Source organism: Ascidia mentula, chromosome 6 (assembly GCF_947561715.1).
Source record: "Ascidia mentula chromosome 6, kaAscMent1.1, whole genome shotgun sequence".
Lineage (NCBI taxonomy): Eukaryota > Metazoa > Chordata > Ascidiacea > Phlebobranchia > Ascidiidae > Ascidia > Ascidia mentula.
The window spans coordinates 3959645-3982728 of record NC_138571.1 but is presented as its reverse complement, the minus strand read 5'-3'; the positions used below and the strand labels follow the sequence as shown (position 1 = coordinate 3982728).

The 23084-nt window shown below is 39.9% G+C and overlaps 2 pseudogenes; one reads left to right on the top strand and one right to left on the bottom strand.

Moving 5' to 3' along the window:
• The first annotated feature begins 669 nt into the window (after window positions 1-669).
• On the top strand, window positions 670-22384 carry LOC145906910 (protein NLRC5-like; annotated as a pseudogene).
• LOC145906295 (uncharacterized) lies at window positions 11906-12851 on the bottom strand (annotated as a pseudogene).
• Window positions 22385-23084: the final 700 nt, after the last annotated feature.

Sequence of the window (23084 nt, the reverse complement as noted above, 5' to 3'; positions counted from 1 at the left end):
CTTGAACCAGCCTTTTCAACTAGGGCAAGAATCAACTTCATTTGTTCTTCGTGACACTTACGTTGTTCTTTTCGCTGTTCATCGTGACTCCTTTGCTGCTCTTCTTGCTGTTCATCGTGACGCTTTTATTGCTGTTGTAACTGTTCTTGAATAAGCTTCGCAACTTTTTCCATCTTCGGGCGAACTAAAATATATTCCATACCAAACTGCGTGTACCTCGTTCAGTTAGTTGATCCCGTCCTCGTCGCCAATAAGTTTGTTGTGTTTCTTTATATTTTGTTCGTATCGTCACAAATCAAAGAATGAAAAACAAGGCAAGCACACACGCATTTGTAGGGAAGTTAATTGCATTTTAAGTAAAACGCACAAATAATAATCACATGAAAAGGACTGCGGCACATTCCACGCATCACGCGACTGTGGCATGCAAGCGTATTGTTGCCGCCGTACGTAATGAGGCGTGACCTCAACACTCTTCATGGGCGTCGATTGCTTAACGTTTTGTGAATTATTAAGGGTGACTTTTTCAGGGTTACGCAACAATGACGATTCTTACCATTATGTTACAACAACTGCTGCGCTGCGTAACAATCCACGAGACACTTGTGTTTGTCTTGATTGTGACAGTGATAACAAAGGTCTTTTGAAACTAGCTTAACGCATCGTATCATGTATGTGGCACCGTGTGGTCAGTCACTCGTAAATCGACGCTTATGTTCAGCATCAACGACAAAACAATTAGTTCTTCTCAATCAAATCAGTTATGTGACATCCCAAATCAAAACGTACGCATTCATTTCTTGTTCTACAAAACACCTGACATGTTGTACAAAAAAAAGTTTAAAAAACTTTGTTGTAGGCGAAGAACTGAAGTCACTATTAAAAGACAAAGTGGAATCCATCGCCAGTGAAGAATCATCACTTGCAGAAATTACCCAACGAAACATAACACCAGTCAACCTATCCATAGTCAGCAAACCACAACAAATTGATGACGAGTTTCAAGCAGAAGGACATTACCATCGTAGAGAGGAGTTGGTTAAAGTTTACGATCGACCATCCGGTGACATCAGCCCTCAAGAAATGTTTACTCGTGCAAAGCAAACAGCACAAAGAGAAGCAGAAAGGAAATTTAAACCCGAACAAGTGGAAGCAAAACTCGAGTACGTGGAAAAGCATGGAAATATTGTAGGTGTTCTAGGTCAAGCGGGCATCGGGAAAACGACTTCATGCAAAACATGGGCTTTACAAGCTTTGCATAGAGAGTTGTTTGGTAAAATATCCTTCATCTTCTACATTGCAATTCGAAATATAAATTTCAAAACAAGCATGACTTTCCTTCGGTTTCTCCTCCACGCCATGCTGCTTAGCTGGGAATACAATCCAGAGGTAGCTCAGGGAATAATGCAAGCCATCAATGGTGATCCAGATGTTCTCTTGGTTTTCGACGGAGTAGATGAAGCAGCTTTTAAATTCTCAAGTAAAGCTCCAACTCCCCTGTTGGATAAAGAGAACAAAGCAGAAGTTTATCTCAAGCATTTATTGAGTGGAAATTTGCTCCCACGTTCCCGGAAGATATTCACGTCACGACCAGCTCCATTCTACAAACTCCATCCATCACATCGACCAAGGTTTATTGCTCAGATACTCGGCTTAACTCCAAACTCACAGAGAGAACTTGGACAAGATATGCGGTGCAAGATATGACTCTGTACAGAACAAACTTGAACAAAACACCAATATGTTCTCTTACTGTTACGTTCCGGTTAATTTCATACTGACCGTCAACTATCTGCTGAGTCATGATGATGATATTCAGCATGTTTCGCTAACCCGTGTTCTGGCATCTACTAGTGTTCAATACTCACAAACTGATCACCTAAAGAATGAAAATCCACAGTTGAACAAACTTTCAAAACTGGCCTGGGACGGATTTCGGAACAAGAAAGTTGTATTCAAAGTACAGGATTTCAAAAGCGCAAAACTGAATGACTCAACAGTTCATGCTTTTCTGAATACCTCAATTACAAAGCAGGGAAACTTAAAGTTGACAATACTGGACGGACATAAACGTAGATATTTTTCACATCTCATTTGGCAAGAATTCTTCTCCGCGGTTTACCTGATGACGATCATGCCTTTAAAAGAATTCAAGAAACAATACACCCGACTTACCAAGGACAGATGGGAGGTTGTTGCCAAGTTCGCGTTCGGAATTTGCGATTCTTCCGTTTTCAACGATATTGCAACCGTAGTTCCTGGATGTTCACGTGAAGATTGGGAAGCGAAAAAGAAGCTGCTGAAGAATATCGCGACGTCGTGGGGTATGGAGGAATCAACCAACCAAGCGATGCTTCGATGTTGCAGCTGGGCTCATGAAGCGAACGATGAGGAGATAACTTCAATCGTGTCCTCCTTACTCCCTGATGAGATCGACCTCAGTAACTCATCGCTCCATCTGACTGACCTCGAGAATCTCACCTTCGTGATTCAAAGAAGAAGCAAACCGGTAAGATGTTGTTTATGCATTTCTGTACTCACGACGGTCACCCTTAGGAGGGTGGCGCGGGGGACTTACCCCATGAATTTGGGTTTTTGGGGACGTAATATGATTGGCCCGCCAAAAACCTTACAGTATTTAATGTTTTTAAAAAAAATCAAGCGCTTCGTTTTGGTGGAGATCTGTGTTATTTCGATGTTTGGTCATTTTATGATAACAGAAACTACGGTATAAAAGATAAGAAAAGTTTACCAACATTTTGTTTCAAATGAAATCTTGTCAATAACGACCAAGATGACACGCACAACCACAACGGAGTAAAGTTATAACTCGAGATAGATTTAACAAATTTGTTGCGAAGTAGTTTTTTATATATGTATTCTTTATCAAATATTATTTGTTTGTGTTTGTGACGTAACACACTTTTTCACATGTCTTTAATCACTTTAAAAATGGATTGTTGACCTGATCGTGGTGGCTGGATTATTTTTACTGAAGTCAGACATCTTTTGTGGATGATTTTGTCTGCAAAATGAAGCATGCTGCAATTTTCCAAAACCCGGAAAGGGTGGCCAACTGTTTACACGTTTCTGACCTTACCAGACATGGTGTTAACTTAACTCAAAACAGATTTTCTCTCCTTTCATTGCAATGTATTTTTTCGGCGATATTATTCGCCATCATATTATTGACGGTGATAATCGAACAGAGTTTAAGTGGTGTCAGATATAAACAACACATAATATTTTGTGTTTACCGTCTAACAACATGAGGTGGTTAAACATAAGTGAATTTAAATGGAGCCGGTGCGCATTCGACCAAACACGTATTCACGAGTGATTTTCTACTCAGAAACGTAATGGTGCGTCATGGGTAGTGTTGTGGTAAACGTAATAACGGTCGGGATTCGTGGCCGGGATTTTCTGGGTTCAAATCGAGATGTAGTCCCAAAAAATGAATTGTGCTAATGTTTGTTGGAAAGGCTTACATATCACTTAAAAGGAGTTTTATCCAAAACAATATTCGGAAAACCGACTTAAATTTTAAATAACAGGGCGGGTGATAAGTGCACGCGGTGAAACTTCTCGCTTCTCTGAATGTAACTTAGGTTTGCTTAAACTTTTTCAACCAAAACACGCCATTATATTTGTATGAAGCAAACTCTAAACAAAACGGTACGACATCCATATATACCATTATTTGTTTGATTCCTTGTGTTATTCACACCATGTTTTACATGGATATTATTTCACTCAGCTGAAATTGCTCAACGTATCCCACAACAATATACTAGAGCGTGGTGCGGTTTACCTGGCCGACTGCATCGGAAATATTGAACAAGTGGATCTGTATGAATGTGGTCTGAAAAACCTTGGTGTCAAACATCTGTACGAGAAGATTAAACTGTTGAAGGAACCGGTGAGTGATTTCATGTCTTTCCAAACGAACAATATTTATGTTTGTATTGCAATGATGCGTCCAACATACACGAAAATGACAGCTTACCAGAGGTGTTGTGCGTTAGGTTCATTTGTTTTATGAGAGGGGCCGAGTAACGCAAAACAATATGACCAAAAAAGCAGGGGCACATTTTAAATAATTTTGGCAAATTAAGTTGTTTTTCAATTAAAACATTCTGTCACGATGCAGGATTTAAGCTCTACTAATTTGATTTGTCCGAAATGTACCAAGGAAACTAAGAATAAGCTGCTGAAGAATCTCGCATTGTCGTATATGGGGATACCAACCAAACAAGCGATACTTCGATGTTGCAGCTGGGCTCGTGAAGCGAACGATGAGGAGATAACCTCAATCGTGTCCTCCTTACTCCCAGATAAGATCAACCTCAGTAACTCATCGCTACTCCCGACCGACCTCGAGAATCTCACCTTCGTAATTCAAAGAAGAATAAAACCGGTAAGATGTTGTTTATGTATTTTTATACCAGAAAGATATTAGTCCAATGTGAAAATTTATCATGAATGTCAAATCATACATTACTTTACTGTCAGGGATGTGGGAAAAAATGCAAGAGTTTTCCAACACATGGGTCGCATACTATTCGTTTATTCATTTGGCTTCACAAACATCCAGTCTGTTTACCATCGGTTGTTCCACAAATGTCACTGCAAAAGAGCTGTCAATGGACTTGTGTTGAACTGACGAGGGGTGCGCGCTTTAGTAATGATGGCGCAGCGTCCGTCTTTTCGGTACTCCTCGTTTTGCCTATTGTCACGTTCCAATCTGGCCTATGTTGCGTCCATCGTTTTGAGAAACTATTTTTTGTCTGACCAACGTACTGCTCATGGCAGATTTGGCACGATGCAACATAAATGCCATAACTTGCTCAGAGTAGATGTTGCGTTAGTTTGTATTCTTTACCTGTTTTCGTCGTTAAATTGGTGGTTTCAATAACCGTAGATTTATGGTTGCCATGATGTCTGCGCACCGTCTGCAAGCGTTACCCCCGCGGGGCTGCTGCAGTCTGTTTGCAATGCAAGTTGCCGGTAATTGCTCGGAATATTTTCCCAAACACAGCGGTCGTTTGTGAACAATTCTTGCTTGGCTTTTCAATTCTTTCTCTTTGTACATTAGTTTGAGCACTTGAGGAAAGGGGGTGTCCCAAGCAATCATTGAGATTTTGTCCTTTTCGGTGGCGTCACAAACGCGTTGCCCAATTCACAGGAATCGAGGTCAGAGTTAAGCATCGTCATGAACTTTATGCAAGCTGATGTGAAAAATAACGTCGAACACAGTGCAATTTCAAATGACATGTTTCTATTCGTAGCAAATGAAACTTGTAACAAGGAATAAATAATACATAGGTGATTCCATAAATCAAAATGAACAAGTACCGGTGAAAGTTGCATTGTCAGATCCCCGACAAATACCAAACAGTTCTATTTGTTCGTCCCTAACATTGGCGGTGGAACCGGTTACTGTATATCACATTGCAAAGGACTTACAATCGTACCAATGTTCAACGCGATCCATTCCACCATATTTGGAATACTGCACACTCGTGCTTTAGTGCATACATCGATAAAATATTTTAATTCAACCACAAGACAAACGTCTACTGGACCAATAATTGGGGATGGTCTGCTGGTGATTGGCAATCCGTAACAGTATTCGATTGTTATGATGTTCGACTTCAAATAGAGTTCAACACCATTAACGCCTGATGGTCTAGTGTCCACTTGCGCCTTTTCATTTTCCTCGAGATGAAGATTTTACCATTCTCCTACGACTCAGACAGTGTGTGGTTTGTCGCACAATAATTTTCTGTCAATCTTCAGTACCGCTCATTTATTCACACTATGTCCAACTTGCAGTAATATTACATGCAATGGCATGACAGTTAAGATCGCCCCACTGCGCAGGTCCTTGCTTGGCGATCACAGCTAACGTATCGCCATCATGAGGTATTCAGGCTTGGCAGCCCTAGCAATGCAGCCTAGCTGGATCAGCCACATTTTCCTGTTGTGTCAGGCTTGGCAGCGCAGGCAAATGCACCAATGTACCTTGGCCACAATATACTCCGTGAAACCACTGAGCTCCAGTAGCTCAGTTGGTAGAGCGTTGGGCCTGGTTAGCCCAGGGTCGTGAGTTCAAACATCACCGGGAGCTTGATTTTTCAAATCTTGCTCCGACTTGTCAGAAAAATGTGGCTGATCCAGCTAGGCTGCATTGCCTGGGCTGCCAAGCTTGAATACCTTATGTTCAACTTGGATATTACTTCATTCAGTTGAAAGTGCTCAACCTCTCCGAAAACAAGATAGAAGACCGGGGTGCGGTTTACGTGGCGGACTGCATCCAAAACATTGAACAGGTGTATCTGCATAAATGCGGTCTGACAGGTCTTGATGCCAAACATCTGTACGAGAAGATCAAACTGTTAAAGAATCCGGTGAGTGATTTCATGTCTATTCAAAGGAAAAATATTCATTAATATTGCAATGAATGTACGTTAATGTCATCTCTCTAGAGGTGTTGTGCGTTAGGTTCAGTTGTTTTATAAGAGGAGCCCAGTGACGCAAAACAATACAAACAATAAAGCAGGGGCACATTTTAGGTTGTTTGGGAAAATTAGGTTCATTTTCAATTAAAACATTCTGTCACGATGCAGTATTTGTGCTCTACTAATTTGATTTGTCTGAAATGTACCAAGGAAACGAAGAAGAAGCTGCTGAGGAATCTCGCATCGTCGTATATAGGGGTTTCATCCAACCATGAGATACTTCGAAGTTGCAGCTGGGCTCATGAAGTGAACGATGAGGAGATAACTTCATTCGTGTCCTCCTTACTCCCTGATGAGATCGACCTCAGAAACTCATCGCTGTTCTCGACCGACCTCGAGAATCTCACCTTCGTGATTCAAAGGAGAAGCCAACCAGTAAGATGTTGTTGATGTATTTTTTACCAGTAAGATATTAGTCCAGTTGTGACACTTGGAAACGTAAATTTTTCATGAGCGACAAATCATACATTACTTGACTGTCAGGGATGTGGGAAAACATGCAAGCGTTTTCCAAGTAGTAGACATATACCACCATATGGGTCGCATGCTATTCATTTTTTGGTGGCGGAAATGTGAGGGTGTATTTGATTTCAGATTTTGGTTTCATTTATAATAACATCGATTAAACCCAATTGTTGCAAGAAAGGTACTTCAACAAAAAAAATTGAATCAATTGGAATTTGCAAGGGTTTGGGTGTTCGTGTTTGTGACATAATATACTTTGAATTGTTTTTGTCATACAAGTTTTCATAAATTTCTGCATGTTTTTGTCGTGAAGCAGGCTGCAATTTTTAAAAGGGGTCTAATGAAAAAGGAATGGAATTATTGAAGCACAGGACGAAAATAGTTAGGGAACCAAATCCAACTGGTTATGTTTTAGTTTCAGTGACAATACCCAGATAAACATCTATGTTTCCGGTCGAGTTGTTCCTTAATTTATACAGAATCTACCCCTTTAGTTGGAATTGTACTCAATCAGCGACACCAGTTTATTTGGAAATAAGTCAATGTTATCAGAAGTTTCAAATTGAAGTCAACTGATTGATTATCAAAATTGATAAATCAATTTCGCCTGCACGAGCATTTTCAGTTTCTGCAAATACGAAATTGCAAGTCAACATAGAAAGCTATACGGGAAATGGAAAAATAAAGAAAAGAATGAAATAAAATAAATCAAAGTCAAAACGCCAAGATATTATTCCCCGAGTTCTGGGAATGATCATTTTTTGGACTTGCTTCAGGTTTATTCATTTGGCTTCACAAACATCCAGTCTGTTTACCATCGGTTGTTCCACAAATGTCACTGCAAATGAGTTGTCAATGGGCCTGTGTTGACCTGACGAGGGGTGCGCGCTTAAATAATGGTGGCGCAGGGTCGTCTTTTCGGTACACCCCGTTTTGCCTATTGTCACGTTCCAAACTTACCTATATTGCGTCCATCGTTTTGAGAAGCTATTTTTTGTCTGACCAACGTACTGCTCATGGCAGATTTGGCACGATGCAACATAAATGCCATAACTTGCACAAAGTAGATGTTGCGTCAGTTTGCATTCTTTACCTGTTTTCGTCGTTTTTGGTCGTTTCAATAACCATAGATGTATGGTTGCCACGATGTCCGCGTACTGTCTGTAAGCGTAACTCCCCGCGAGGTTGCTGCAGTCTGTTTGCAATGCCAGTTGCCGGTAATTGGTCAGAATATTTCCCAAAGACGGCGGTCGTTTGTGAACAATCCTTGCTTGGATTTTCAATTCTTTCTCTTTGTACATTTGTTTGAGCACTTAAGGAAAAGGAGTGCCCCAAACCATCATTGAGATTTTGTCCTTTATGGTGGCATCACGAAAGCGTTGTCCAAGTTCGCGCCTCTGCAATATTTTCATAAATGGCCTTCCTCGAGAAGCCTGATTTTGTACACTTGTCCTGAAGTTGATCCAGGCTTTGTAGGTGGTTGTCTTTGTCTTTCATTCAGGCGATGCAAACGACATGCTTTCACATAGAATAATGGACTTGTAAATGTGTCATGGTGATAAGATGTTCCATAAAGGAAACACCGCTCTTTTGCTGTCTCTTTAACAAATTTTTGGTGAGAAACCCAAAGCAAGATTCGCAATCCGGGACGTTCTACACATTCAGAAACTCTAGGGAAGTGTTACTATCTTTGATCCGCATTTGATGATACACAATCCGCATTCCTGCAGATGAAGATGCTTCCGGTCGTCGAAAATTCTCATGCATTTTTTTGAAACGATTCCATGCACATACGATTACACCTGTCGTTTTCTTTGCCCAGAATTGTTTTTAAATCCAACTGACGCCTCGTATTTCATACATGATGTGAACGTATTGTTACATGGACATCAGGCAGTTAATCTCTGACAAAGCTTTGCTCGTAACTTCAATAATACGGGAATGTTTCAGATCAAACGACGATCATGTAACCCCCGTGTTAGAGTGATTGCCTCGTTTTTAAAGGGAGTTTGTCGAAGTACTGATGAAAGCCATGTTACAGGTGTGTCTTTGAGGCGTAAACACATCGGCGTTAGTAATTGCACGCGCCTCGTCAGTGCTTCGCGTTGTTAAAGAGTTTGGTGAAAACTTCCTTTTACGCCCATATCGCGGTTGGCGGTTGCGATTGGCGATGCATGACGGTCGCGTATTCACACCTGCAGTGCAGTTGGCGCCAACGCGACAAATCATTTCAACATCTAAAATACCAAGAACGTCTTTATGTCGTAAATACGTTGGTAGGAAACTTCATTTAATTTTATTAAGCTACTTGGGCATTGAACCATAATGGACGAAGCCTAGCGTTTCAAAATGGTTTTTGCAAGCTCCTACGGTGGCTCGCAGGGATCGTAAGGGTAAAATTCGCTTTAAACGTGAAGACTCAACTTTTGCATTTCCATTTAAAATTACCTCCAACCAATTTTCGTTGCAAAACGGCTTTTCTATCACCTTCCAAGTTTCATTAACCTTGTCATCGTGGAGTTTTCTAAACCATTTTAAGTTTAGTGCAAGGAGGTAGTTTTCAATATCAATCACGCCGAGGCCGCCTTCGTCTACATCCAATCATATTGTCTCTCTTTTAACTCTTTCCCATTTCGACCCCCAAAGAAATTTAAATATTGGTCGCTTGATTTTTGAAATAAGCTGGTTGGTTAATATTATCGGTAATACATTGAATTTATACGTTAAAATTGGAATTACCAAAGATTTAATAATTATTGTCTTTCCGAGTAGTGTCAAGCCTCTTGACGACCAGAGAATTAATACCACTTGGATTTGTTTAAGAGTAGGATTAAAGTTCCTGTTTACCATAACATTGTTGTCATTTGTTTTGATTGGTATTTCTACCCCAAGATATTTTATTACATTCTCGGGCCATGACAAACCTTCATTTTCCATAGGTTTGAAACGTTCATTTCTTTTTGAACCTATGAAAAAGCGACGGACTTATTCATGTTTAATTTGCACCCTGACAATTCTCCAAACTCCTCTATCACTTTAAATACCTTATCAAAGTCGTCCTCATCTCCCTTTAAAAAAACGATCGTATCATCTGCAAACATCGAGACTTTAAATTCGTGTTGGTTAATTTAAATGCCTTGAAAGTTGGCCTTTTTGAGTGCGCTCGCAAGACATTCTATGCATAAAACAAAAAGGGTAGGAGAAAGTGGATCTCCTTGCCTTACACCTCGTTTAATTGTGAACTCCGGCGACAAGTGGTTGTTGTTTACTATAATACCGGTCGGTTGCCTGTAAAGGCATTTGATCCAGGATAAAATTTTATTGCCAATCCAAATATTTTGAGCACCTTGTAGATGAAGTCCCAGCATATGGTATCAAATGCCATGTATATGTCCAAGGACAGTATCGCACCGGGGATATAACGAAAATCTGCGAAATCGATTACGTCGAACAAAGGGCGAATGTTCGTACCAATGTATCTACCAGGTATAAAACCGTTTTGACTGGGAGAAATTAGTTGGTTCAAAACCGATTATCATCGCGTATTTATGACTTTGGAGGCAATTTTTTCATCTATGTTCAGTGGTGTTATCGGCCACCCCCTGCGCTTGCGTGTTGGAGAGCGCTCCAGTTGCCGTTGTATATTTCCAAGCTACCATAAACATGTTTTTCAAGTTACTCCAAAAGGTTAAATAAAATTCTGCAGAAAAACCATCTAATCCGGGAGATTTATTTTTTGCCATTTGCATAAGCGCAATGTAAAAATCTTTTTCCGTAATTTCTGCATCTAATTCAATGCCTTGTTCATTTGTTAATTTTGGTAGATCAAGGTTTGCTAATTTACGAGCGGTGGCATTACTATCCAGATTGTTTGCGTTTTGTTTGTACAGCTCTTCGTAAAAAATAACAAGATCAGACAAAATAAGCTTCTGGTCTGTTATGGATCCCGTTTCCCGACCTTAATTTATCGATGGTTTTCTTTTGGTTGTGCCGTTTCCCTAAGTTTAAAAAGTATTTAGTATTTTTTTCCCCATCTTCGGCCCAACGTGCTCTGCTTCTGACGATTGCGCTTTTAGTTTGGCGCACAAGAAATTCGTTTAATTTGTCCTTAAGTTGCGCTAACTCGGTTAGTAAACGTTCGTCTTCCCCTTTTTAGCTAAAGTATGTTGCACTTTTTTATACGGTTTTCGAATTCATGCAGGGTTGCCAATCTGTTTCTTTTAGCGTTTGAGGCCTAACGAATTGTTTCCCCCCTAATCACGGCTTTTAGTGTGTCCCACCTTGTATGTGGATTTGTATCATTTGGGGGATTTTCGCGTTCGAAGTTGGTGACTACTTTAACTATTTTCTCTCTATAGTTGGTATCATCAAGCAAGGATACATTAAACTTCCAGTATCCTCTTCCGCGGGACGGAGGGTTGGTATTAAGTTGTAACGTTATCATACAATGATCTGAAATTATTTCCGGGTCGATATCGGCATTTGTAACATTTGAAGTGAGTTGTTTATCTAACAAAAAGAAATCAATACGTGAGGCGGCGTATGGATTTTTCTGAAATCTCGAGTATTTCTGCAGATTTGGATTTTTTTTGCAACGGTAAGGACGACTGGGGCTAATTTTGCGTGCCGATATCTTTTTACACGTACAACTAATTATTCTGCATTTACAGATGCTATTTTTACATGCAATCCCCAACGGGGACTTAGGCACAACATTTACGGTTTCACAAGCACACCTAAGAGTACCTTTGGCACTGCACGCATTCGAACATGTCTCCATCAAGACGATACTCTAGTTGAAATTCTCTTCAGCAGGGCATAAGTCTCATTGTGTTCTTGCAGGCTGGGCACCCACATACTTCCATTGCCTTTTCGACCAGGAATACTTCACTGGTGCAGCATTCCAATCCTACAGCATATTATGAACCACATGACCAGCATGTGAAGGTGGTTGCATTGTCAGGTAATGCTGCTTCTTTTTTGCATTTCTTGCAAGTAACCGTGTTTGTTTGTTCACACAAGCTAATTGATTTGCTTTTTGGCTCCTCCGGGATACCTAGACTTCTCATTTTGCTATTACCTTTAAGAGGGGTACTTGCTTGCAGTTCTCTTTCGTGTTGCTTGAAGTTACCTCCTGTGGAGTTCTCTGGAGCCTTGTCGTCAGTTGCTGCGTGTTTTGCAGCCCTCTTATCAGTTGGGTCTCTGTTATCAGACTTTTTGGTTGTTGCGGCGTTTCGGTGTGGTGTTTGGTTATTTCGTATTTGTGCACTTAAATCTGGGAAATCCTGTTTTCTAGCTGGACAGTTTGCTTGTTTGTGTCCTTTTCCTCCACAATACTTGCAGGTAAAAATTTGCCCATGATAGGTAACATAAAATTCGAAATTGTCAATTCTAATGTAGCTTGGTATCGGGTTTTCTTCTATTTCGTTTAAATTCATTTGGACCACTCTCATTCCGGTCAAGAGCCCTTCCTTATCTTTTCGATGGGTAATTCTTTGGATCTTTCCATATGTCTTTGTTAGTTCGTCGACTAGGTATTCGTTAGGAAATGGAATAGTCACCCATCCGATCGCAACATTAATTTTGTTGCTTTCATACAGTCGGATACTTAATATCTTCGTTGTCAGCCAGTATGCCATAAAGCTCAATAACATTTTCAATGCTTGTTCATGTAATTTCGAGGTTGTTTCCACGCATGTCAGCTATACCAACAAATTTTTTAACCGAGTAGTTCACGCTCTTCAGGAAAGAAAGTAACTCATATCTTTTTTGGAATTTCTCAGAACGCATAGATAAACAGTTTGGTTTTTCAAAACTTGCCGCTTTCTTATTTACTGCCTGCGCATAACTTGTCTTGTCTGTCATTTTCGCTCCTGCTCGCGCGAGCGTCAGACCTAGAATGGCATGACGTGTGAATGCCTTGCCGCTTGCCGTGTTTAGAAAACCGCGCCACCTGCCGCTAACCGTGACTGGTGTGTATCCAGTTGGGAATTTTATTTCAATAGTGAACTGTGTAATATTTTGAAATGATTGTAATGATTATCGTATTACGCAAGTAAATTTGTACCTAAAAATGTTGTCAACGTTATCAAGATTTCTCAAAAGATCATGGTTAAATCTAGGACCAACTTTGTTGCATAATTTAACGCAATAGCACGGTGCTAAACGAGGTCACAGTCTTTGAGCAACATATGCGCTGAGTAATTTTTAACAGAAAAAAACATCAATTGTGAATTAAAGGGAAAAAAAGATAAGCAACAATTGTTATTGGCGTGAAATCGGCATCGAACATAAATTACTTGGGTAAAAGTCAAGCACGGTCACATTCCATTATAAACATTTAGTTCGATTTTACGTTCGATTTTCGATTCAATTGTTCTTGGCGATTGTAAAGCGAACACAAAGTCTGTTATGTTGTCAATATGCATATTTACAAGTATATATGGTAATTAAATTGAGGTGTGTTAAACCGAAAAAGAACGACAGAGATGTTAAAAAGAGTTTTAAATCGTTTGCACAACCACGTGACATTTGTTCGGTCGTCGACCAATGTCATTAGGTTTTATCTTGTAACTCAAACAGAGTCTTGTTGAAGTAGCTTGCTGTAGTTATTAAAGTAACTTACTGTAGTTATTTTCACATACGTCACGTTCAGTACAAATCTGTTCAACTGTTGGCGCACAGATCTTCCATTCAGCAAATTGAAAGGAGGAAACCCCCGTCAATTCTTGCGAAACAGAAACAAAGAGTAAACTACGTTTGATTCCATCGTTTTACTTAATCACAATTGATCAATAGTTTGAGAAGTTGTTCTCAAATTAGTGTTTTGGGCAAACAAAACTCGCTGGATTGTAATCTTATAACTTGGAACGCCGAGTCTTCGTCTGTCCGAGTTTCTGTCCATCACAGTTTCTATTCCAAATCGAATTATTGAAATTGGGATAAGAAATATTCGCGCTTGATTAAAAATAATTATTACTTGTTTGATTCGTGTTTTTAACGTATTGTTTTTTGATATCACTTATCTGTGTTGTTATTCACACTTTGTTTAACATTGAGATTATTTCATTCAGATAGAGATGCTCAACCTCTTCGACAACAATATAGAAGACCGTGGTGCGGTTTACGCGGCCGACTGCATCCGAAACATTGAACAAGTGTATTTGGGTAGATGCGGCCTGACATGCATTGGTGCCAAACATCTATCGGAGAAGATTAAACTGTTGAAGAAACCGGTGAGTGATTTCATGTCTTAGTCGGAATTCGTCCAACACACACAAACTTTTGTGAGTTTCGCGAGCAAAAATCCAACGCACGAAAAGAAAGAAAGTTAAATGCTTAGTAATGCTTAACCATTGTATTCGCACTATATAACCCAACTATAATTTAGTGACATTCTGAGGATCGTGCCATTTTAAGGCCTATGCTTTGCAACAAACTCGCTACATGCTGCTAACCCGTAGACTTCTAATGCGCGATCAGTCTCACCAATATCAACCACGTCGCAGTTGCCACAGTGTGTTTAGTACACCACACCTCACACATCGAGCATGTCTCCTGTGCAGTCCCAAGAACATAGTATAACAGGCGGGTGTTCAAACACTTCGATGTGAAAATCTGAAAGAGGACGCATCAAGGTGTCAGATAGTTCTCCAAAATATGGCAACACAATCACACCTATAGGAGTCGTCCCGTCACATCTAGGCGGTGAAGCCTGGTTACGCCGCATATAGGAAGGATAATAACCGTTTCGCCCTCTTTACGTCACCCACCTCCTGCTCCACTGCCTCTTTCCCCAAAGTCAGTCACCACTCTTGTTTTCATTGTACGTACTACACCGGAACTCGAACTTTGACATAACTTTGTGTCCAACTCCAGCTTGCTTCTAGTTTTGTTTAACCTGCAGTAACTAATCAGCGCTAAAAGCCACACGAAAATTATCGGCTCTCTTTGTATTAAAAGACTCGTAAATAGCAGTAAAATTACGTAAGGAGAAATACGTTTATAAAGTAAAGGTAAGTGTTGGCATCATCAAATGGAATAAATGATAATCCATAACCACATGTGCGCAAAATAACAGAAAAAATTAACAAAGAAAAATCAGTGATTTAATTAAGGTGTGTTAAATCAAATAAATCGACAGAGATGTTTAGAAACAGAGAAGAATCGTTTGCACAACAATTTGTAACATTTGTTCGGTCGTCGGGTTTCGGTCCATAATTCCCTGCAACTCCTCATCGTCACGCCTCGTTGGTATCACTGTCGACAACCATAACACTTACCAGGGAACTACCGGTCGTCTGTTCGTCCAAAGTTATATCGCAGGTTTCACGCGAACTCATCCAACATGTTCACATGATACGTCCGCTCATTCCCATTGAAATCCCGAACAAAGTCATTAAGTTTTATCGCAGGTTTATGCGAACTCATCCAACATGTTCACATGATACGTCCGCTCATTCCCATTGACATCCCGAGCAAAGTCATTAAGTTTTATCGCAAGTTGTATGCGAACTCATCCAACATGTTCACATGATACGTCCGCTCATTCCCATTGATATCCCGAGCAAAGTCATTAAGTTTTATCGCAGGTTTCACGCGAACTCATCCATCATGTTCACATGATACGTCCGCTCATTCCCATTGACATCCCGAGCAAAGTCATTAAGTTTTATCGCAGGTTTCACGCGAACTCATCCAACATGTTCATATGATAAGTCCGCTCATTCCCATTGACATCCCGAGCAAGTCATTACGTTTTATCGTGTATCACAAACCGAGTCTTGTTGAAGTAGCTTACTATAGTTAGTGACGTTGGTATTTTCACATACGCCATATTCAGTACTAATCTGTTCAACTGTTGGCGGACAGATCTTCCACACAGCAAATTGAAAGGAGGAAACCCTGTCGATTCTTGGGAAATTAAAGCGGAATACCTTTGGTTCCATTCCTTAACCTAATCACAATTAACCAATCGCCTGAAGAAGTTGTTCTCGAATTAGTTTTTTTCAGTCTTTAGGAGTCTTTGTAATTTTAGGGAATGGCAAAGATCCTGAATGTGCCATAATTTCTTCTTACATCATGCGAAAATATACTTTGTCACGTATTGTTAGCATAAATACGTCTGCATTATTGATTTTGTTATTGTCTTTTATCATTTTATTTCGTTAGCAGCTTTTATCTAAAGCGACACAGAAAGAGTCAATTAAAATCCATGCGAACGTAGGTATAATGTTCTGGTGGGCGTAGGTGACAGTACTGCCCCCCGGAACACGGTAAGGGTCAGTACTGTCCATCATGTCGAACAGCAACCGGATATTTGTCTCGATATATCGGTGCGGTTTGAGGCCGTTTCGGTCCTTGGCCTCTATAATAAATCCAGTAGGGCTGCATAAGGAGTCGTTAAGTGGGTGTCGCACCGAACAAACACGTATTAACTTATCTTAATGTTTTTGAAAACGCTTACGCGAATGTTTCGACATGGGGTTCGGAAGCAGCTGAAGAGATCTTCGGAGTGCAAGCAAAAGCGTTGTGGGTTCTTGTTTAATCGCTACAATGAGTTGCTGAGCCACCGCCAATTTTGTACCATCAAACATCTCCGCTGAAGACGTCTGCAAATCATATTCAGGGGTAGTTCGTATTCCCAACAATGCCCAAAGTGGACATGTGGGCTGGAATACCGAAACGGGATATCCAATGGTAGATATAAGCGCGGTCGCACGTAATCTTGCATTGGAATTTCCCCCAACCAGCGAGTGAAACGGTCTACCACCGTGGGTAAATACATCTTGCCTTAATATTGTGGTAATGGCCCAACTATGTCAATGTTGATGCAACTGAAACGGTTTGACGGACGTGGATATTCCTATCACGGCGCTTTGATGTGATGTTGTAGTTTGGCTTGCTGACATAAAAGAAAATTGCCTCATCCATTGAACCACTTGCTTGCGAAATCCAAGCCAAACAAACTTGAAGGTAATAAGCTGCTAGGTGATGCGGATAGATGTGTGAGAATGTCCATGAATTACGTCAAACACACTTTTCGTCCATGTTGCTGGAACGAGCAAAATAAATTTATAGGCCTGGCGAGAAAGGTCAAAAGTGTCCATCAGCAACTGTGCCTTGATGGCTGCTGTAGTTAGTGCGGTATTTTCACGTGCGTATACAGAGTTGATTGCTTATTAATTCATTTATTGTTTTTTTTTTCATTTTATGGAGCAACAGGATTACCTTAACTCCACATTTGGTCGGGTTTTTAGATGATGCTTGATGATGTGGATCAACTTGTTCCGTGCTTTTAGAAAGCCCTGCACCCAGCTCAGCGGTTTAATCTTCTTGTTTGGCATTTCTTGTTTGGCATTTTTGGTCTTGTTTGGTATTTTCACAAACGGCATGTTCAGTGCAAATCTATTTAACAGTTGGCACGCAGATCTTGCACACAGCAAATTGAAGGGAGGAAACTCCGTTGATTCGAACGCACTAAAGCGTAGTTGGTTTTATCTGTACGAAAGTACCAATGCAATAGCCCTTTATTTTATCACAAATAGCAAGAATGCGATTGTTGGAAAACAAAACTCCTTGGATTTTAACCATATAACTTGCATCGCCAAGTCTTATTTGCAAGCTAGTTCTACACTAGGTGGCTGTAAGATGTTTGGTTATCAGTAAGCGGTTTACCTCCGTCATTCATTCTGATACCAACCTCACAATTACTTCGTTTGTTCCAGTATCTATTCTTTTGAAAAAATCGATTTGTCTAAATCGGTATAAGAAATATTCGCGCTTGATTAAAAATATTTATTACTCGTTTGATTCGAGTTTTCAACTTATTGTTTTTTGATATCACTTATCTGTGTTGTTATTCACACCATGTATAACATTGATATTACTTCATTCAGATGAAGATGCTCAACCTCTGGGGCAACAACATACAAGACCGTGGAGCGGTTTACGTGGCCGACTGCATCCGAAACATTGAACAAATGGATCTGGGTGGATGCGGCCTGACAGGTGTTGGTGCCAAACATTTATTCGAGAAGATTAAACTGTTGAAGAAACCGGTGAGTGATTTCATGTCTTAGTCAGAATTCGTCCAACACACACGAACTTTTGTGAGAGTCACGAGCAAAAATCAAACGCAAGAACAGAAAGAAAGTTACAAGCCTAGTTATTTAAATGCCTACAGTCGCCATATCGCTATGTAATGCTTAACCGTTCTATTTCCACTATTCCCCAACTATGAGTTAGTGTCATTCTGAAGATCATGCCATTTTTAGATCTATCCTATGCTCCAAACTCGCTACAAGCTGCTAACTCGTTGTTCCCGTAAAACTAAATATACATCTACAACAAACATATATCCAAAGTTTTACAGTTCTTCGTCAACCAAAAAATGGAGAAAACTGCACGAAAAGTATCGGCGACCAAATATCGTAAACCTTTTTCGCTATGGCGGAAATGACATCAAACAAGGCGCTCGCGTCGAAAAAATGCATTGTTTACATGGGAGAAGGCGCCTTATATTGCAGATATCGAATTGTTTCAAACATAGGAGAATTCACAGATTACGTTACCTCAAAGGTCAGGACAAGATTTTACATCACACAAAAATATGTCACTGTGACGTCACAAACCAAAGTCTTATTTGTCCTTGATCATCGGAAAAGCAAAGGTATAGCAGCAACGACACTACTCTGTACTTCGATAAGACGGGGATGGTGCGTTTCTTTGCTCAGTGACAGTACATGGCGTCATTTTGGGTTTGATGTCATAACTTTAACCTCACCTTTCTGCTGATTTAAAATGATGATTTCAACATTTCTAGTTACAACTCTATTGCGAAAAATACATTAGTGGTTGATTGTGGCGAGTTAAATAAGTCATTTATGACGCAAACTCGTAGGCAACGCCACTGTCGGACAAAAAGTGGTACTATGACAGAATAACTGTGTTGCATCATCAGCTAATTTGGTCGGTTTTTCTCGGCGGTCTTTGCCAGCCTCAAATTCAATTAACCTACTTCTATCTTTTGCTGTGAGTGGACAAAACGGCAATGCTAAATTGACGGTTTGTCTTTGTCGTGTTTTGAAAAGTTCATGTATCACGTTAGCGATCATAAATGCTGTAACAACAAGAACGCCTTGTCCCAGTAACTGTTTTATTATTACACAACTAAATAAGACATAATAGGTCGAAACAACGGTCATCTGTCTGTTGCACTTGTTCACTTGTTGTCCCCTGTTTGCAATACTATACCAAACGTGTTTTACAATGTTTTCCATTGCTACGCATAAGGCTTGCTGCCGGCACTCGCAAGACCAAAGCTTCTTCTGTGACGTCACGCAACAATAAGCTCGCTTTTGCATTTTGTTCGCAGCGGTAAAAATGCGACTTTGATCAGCTGTATCTCAGAAACCAGTCGTCGTATCAAGCTTCTTTTTTCGCCAAAAATGTTTGAAAGTTATGACCATCTCTTAGTTTAATAATTGACAAGTTTGATTTTTACGTGTCACATGCACTACAATCTTGAAAATTTAACTTTAGAGGTCATTCGACTTCATGCATCTGGTGACAGTTTCTCTTGTTTGCCAAAAACATTTGCCGGGTCTGATGACTCATGAAGGGGGACTACTATCAATTAATAGAAAAAAAATATTGTAGCTGCATTAAGACAGCTTTCTGTAATTCATTTTTGCACGAATCAAACCTACACTTTTTTCGCTTTGTTCGACAAATGAATGTACAACAGGGGGTCAAAATGCCCCAAAGTACTTCTCTGGAATATAATTTTGACCAGAATTCCTAGACAAGGGTCTGAACTAACAGGAAATTACAAATTGAGTATACTTTCTGTGATTCGTCAGGTGATGTTTCGTAATAAATTAACAATTCCCGAGAGTAAATTTAAATTCTGATACGATTGTCACACACCGAAAAGCGGTTTACTTACACGATTCCTTGCGCTCTCGGCAAATGGCAGCCACAACTTGTTTCGTGCTTTAAGGCAAGGGGTAGCCCTGCACCCCGCTCAGTGCTTGAATCTTCTTGTTTGGCATTTTGCAATTGTTTTATTAAATGTGATGTTTGCTTGGTGATGCGGATAGATGGGTGAGAATGTCCATAAATAACGTCAAGCTAGCAGCGAGTGAATCGGTCTACCACCGTGAGTAATTACATCTTGCCTTGATATCTGCATCTCCAGTGAGTAATATATTCAATAACATCTGTTTTTTTATTTCATATTTTGGACCCCAACAAATTCGTTAGCTGCTCGTCCTACACAAAGATTTCGTCCAATAATAAATGTTGTATCTCTGAGGACGACAACATCTTACTCACAACTTTACATAGTACTGCACACAAAAATTAAGAACATTAAAAATACCAAGTATGCGACAATAACGTGTAATTACCTCTGGTAATTTTACCCAAGCCAGAGTCAGTGAGTATTCCTGGGTAAAATCTGATGCTCACTGATTAACGATGTGACAAATATATGGAAAACCCGCGTGGGGCAAAATTACTCTTCTTTGAGACGACACAGCGATGACGTATCGACATTTGTAAAATCCAACGCTGAAACACGGCGTTAACAAAGAGTCTACCAGATGTGCTACCTGGTGACGTCGACTTCCGTACTGGAACTAACGGAGTTCCCCTGGCGTCCGTATTCCTGCTTTGTAACATTGATTTAAATCGTCTGAGCAGAGCAAACAGAACAGACTTTATAGACTTTTTTCCCATATAATATTGGCTCCAAAGCAAACTTCAATTTCTTAATAAAGTTTCTTGTCATATACATCCAGCACCATAAACCAACACTCAACGTAGATGATAGCTCTAAACCTCTCTATCTGTTTAAAATCTAGGTCTGCACAGCAGCTCGACACATTGCTAATGATCACCCCGCTGGGCTGCCGGTGCTGTTATCACGTGAAACGCCCCCCGGCTTGTTGTTTTACGTCATTGCTGTTTCCCTTCTGTCTTTTGTTTCCCCTTCCTACCTCGAGGCTTTTTGTAAGCTGCTCATTTGAGTACTGACGATGAACCCTGTATGAGTTCGAAACGTTTACCAGCATTATGATGAACAGCATTCTAGCTTTGGCTTTTTTATTTAGACTACTTAACTCCAGATACCCAAGTTTCTTGTTAAGTTTTCCCATTAGCTGACTCGTGCTATCCAAAATTGGAAAGTAGAATTTTTAACGACAGGAACCAATAATATTCAGAGAATGTCCCTAAGTTGATCGGTGACCGAAGTTTGTTGCTTTAAGTTTCGATCGTCCAATCACCTGTCCAAACTTTGTTTGTAAAAATGTTGCCAGTTGGCATTGAATCGAGCTCCATGTTAAACCATTTCGAGTCGACTAGTGGAATTAACATTTTTGCACGGCTTTGCTTACGAGAATTGCCACTAACCTCACACTTGAAATCTGTTTGCTTTCACGACTCACAACTGTCAGATGTCCACTACGCCCGACAAAATTACACCTGTGAGTTTTTGAAGCAACAGTTTGATGCAATACCCCGGAAACCTAGACTGTAAACACAGGGTGCGAAATTAACAATACGTTGCCATCCATGACAACTTCCGCAGTGTTTTATATTTACCTGCTTTCTTGCGTCCCGAGATACTTTCGGTTCGTAACCTTTTCAATACTGGCTTCTTACGCTAAACTTTATTTTGAGCAAATAATCCGCTTTAGAATACAAAGAAAAGTTCCCATTAAAGTTACAAATGTCATCCCGGTTGGTAACCACTGCTGTATTCGTTTGAAACAAACAAAAAATAACATCTGGAAACTGCAATGAAACAAAAGAACCTGACATAACCACAGAACAACGTTGAAGTTGAAGATCACAACAGGAAACAGTAATAAATATACCAGAAGACTAAAATCGCCTGACATAACCACTCCTTATCCAAGTATCAGCAGGATGACGTCGATAATGCAAAATATTAATTTGTGCTGTAGTTTACTGTTACATGTTTGGTTCAAATATTAACAAAGCATTGTTTGTTTGGAAACAATGTCAATTGTTTTGAAACAATGACCACTATTACCAAAATCCTTGTCATATATTTGAATAAAATGTTGTAAACGACGATGATATCACTGACGTAATAATCTGATGATAAGAAACTTTCTGTGTTTATTTTTGACTTAAGTTATTTTGTTGTTTAGATGGAGTTACTTGATCTGTCCGGAAATGATTTGTCGGATGAAAGTGCCGAGTCATTGGCTGCATGTGTTCACAACATTAGGGAGTTGCGTGCTCAATATTGTGGCTTCACACAAGCAAGGGAGGATCTCATCAGATCAAACGCCAGGAAAAGTTTTCATTTAACTTTCCTTTCTAGCTTGCAGTTCCTTGAGTTGTTTCCGATAAAACGTTGAATGTATAGTAAACACAATACGTGACGTAACACGCGATGCAATATTAACCAGGATTTATTGTATGTTACTCTATACTTGCAAATTCGTCATGTCCTTTTCGTATTTAATCTGTCTATGACTTTGCCTGTGAATCTATTTAACTTTTTTAAGCTCTGGATAAATTCCTCATTTTTTGACGACACCGGGATTTGAACCCAGGATATCCTATGTTATATTGAGACAATACAACTGTAACCACTAGCACAAATTTTATTTTGTCATAGCATTTGTAATAAAAATCAATACACTAGCGATAATATGAATAATAAATTGATAAGATTCGAATAGCACAAAATTATAGAATGAATGTAAGCACAGGGAGACCTGCCTTTATAGCTGGAACTTCAATTAACATTCCGGCACTGGAATTCTGCGAATGCAATTTAACGCAGGGTACGAAATAAATACAGAGTGCAAAATGAGTATTTTGTTGCGTTCCACAACACCTCCCCAATAACACACAAAACCGCGCAATGCACAAAATCACACACAATTTTAACAACAAAATTGTTGCGGCGGTTTACGACGTCCAGTGGACCTTCGTGGATTACCCGGGCCATACTCGGGTGCATCTGAGGATGAAAATTGCGAACCCTGTTTTGTACATGAGATTCCCTATTGGGCCATAATACAATGCGTAGCATGGCATCCCTACTTTGTA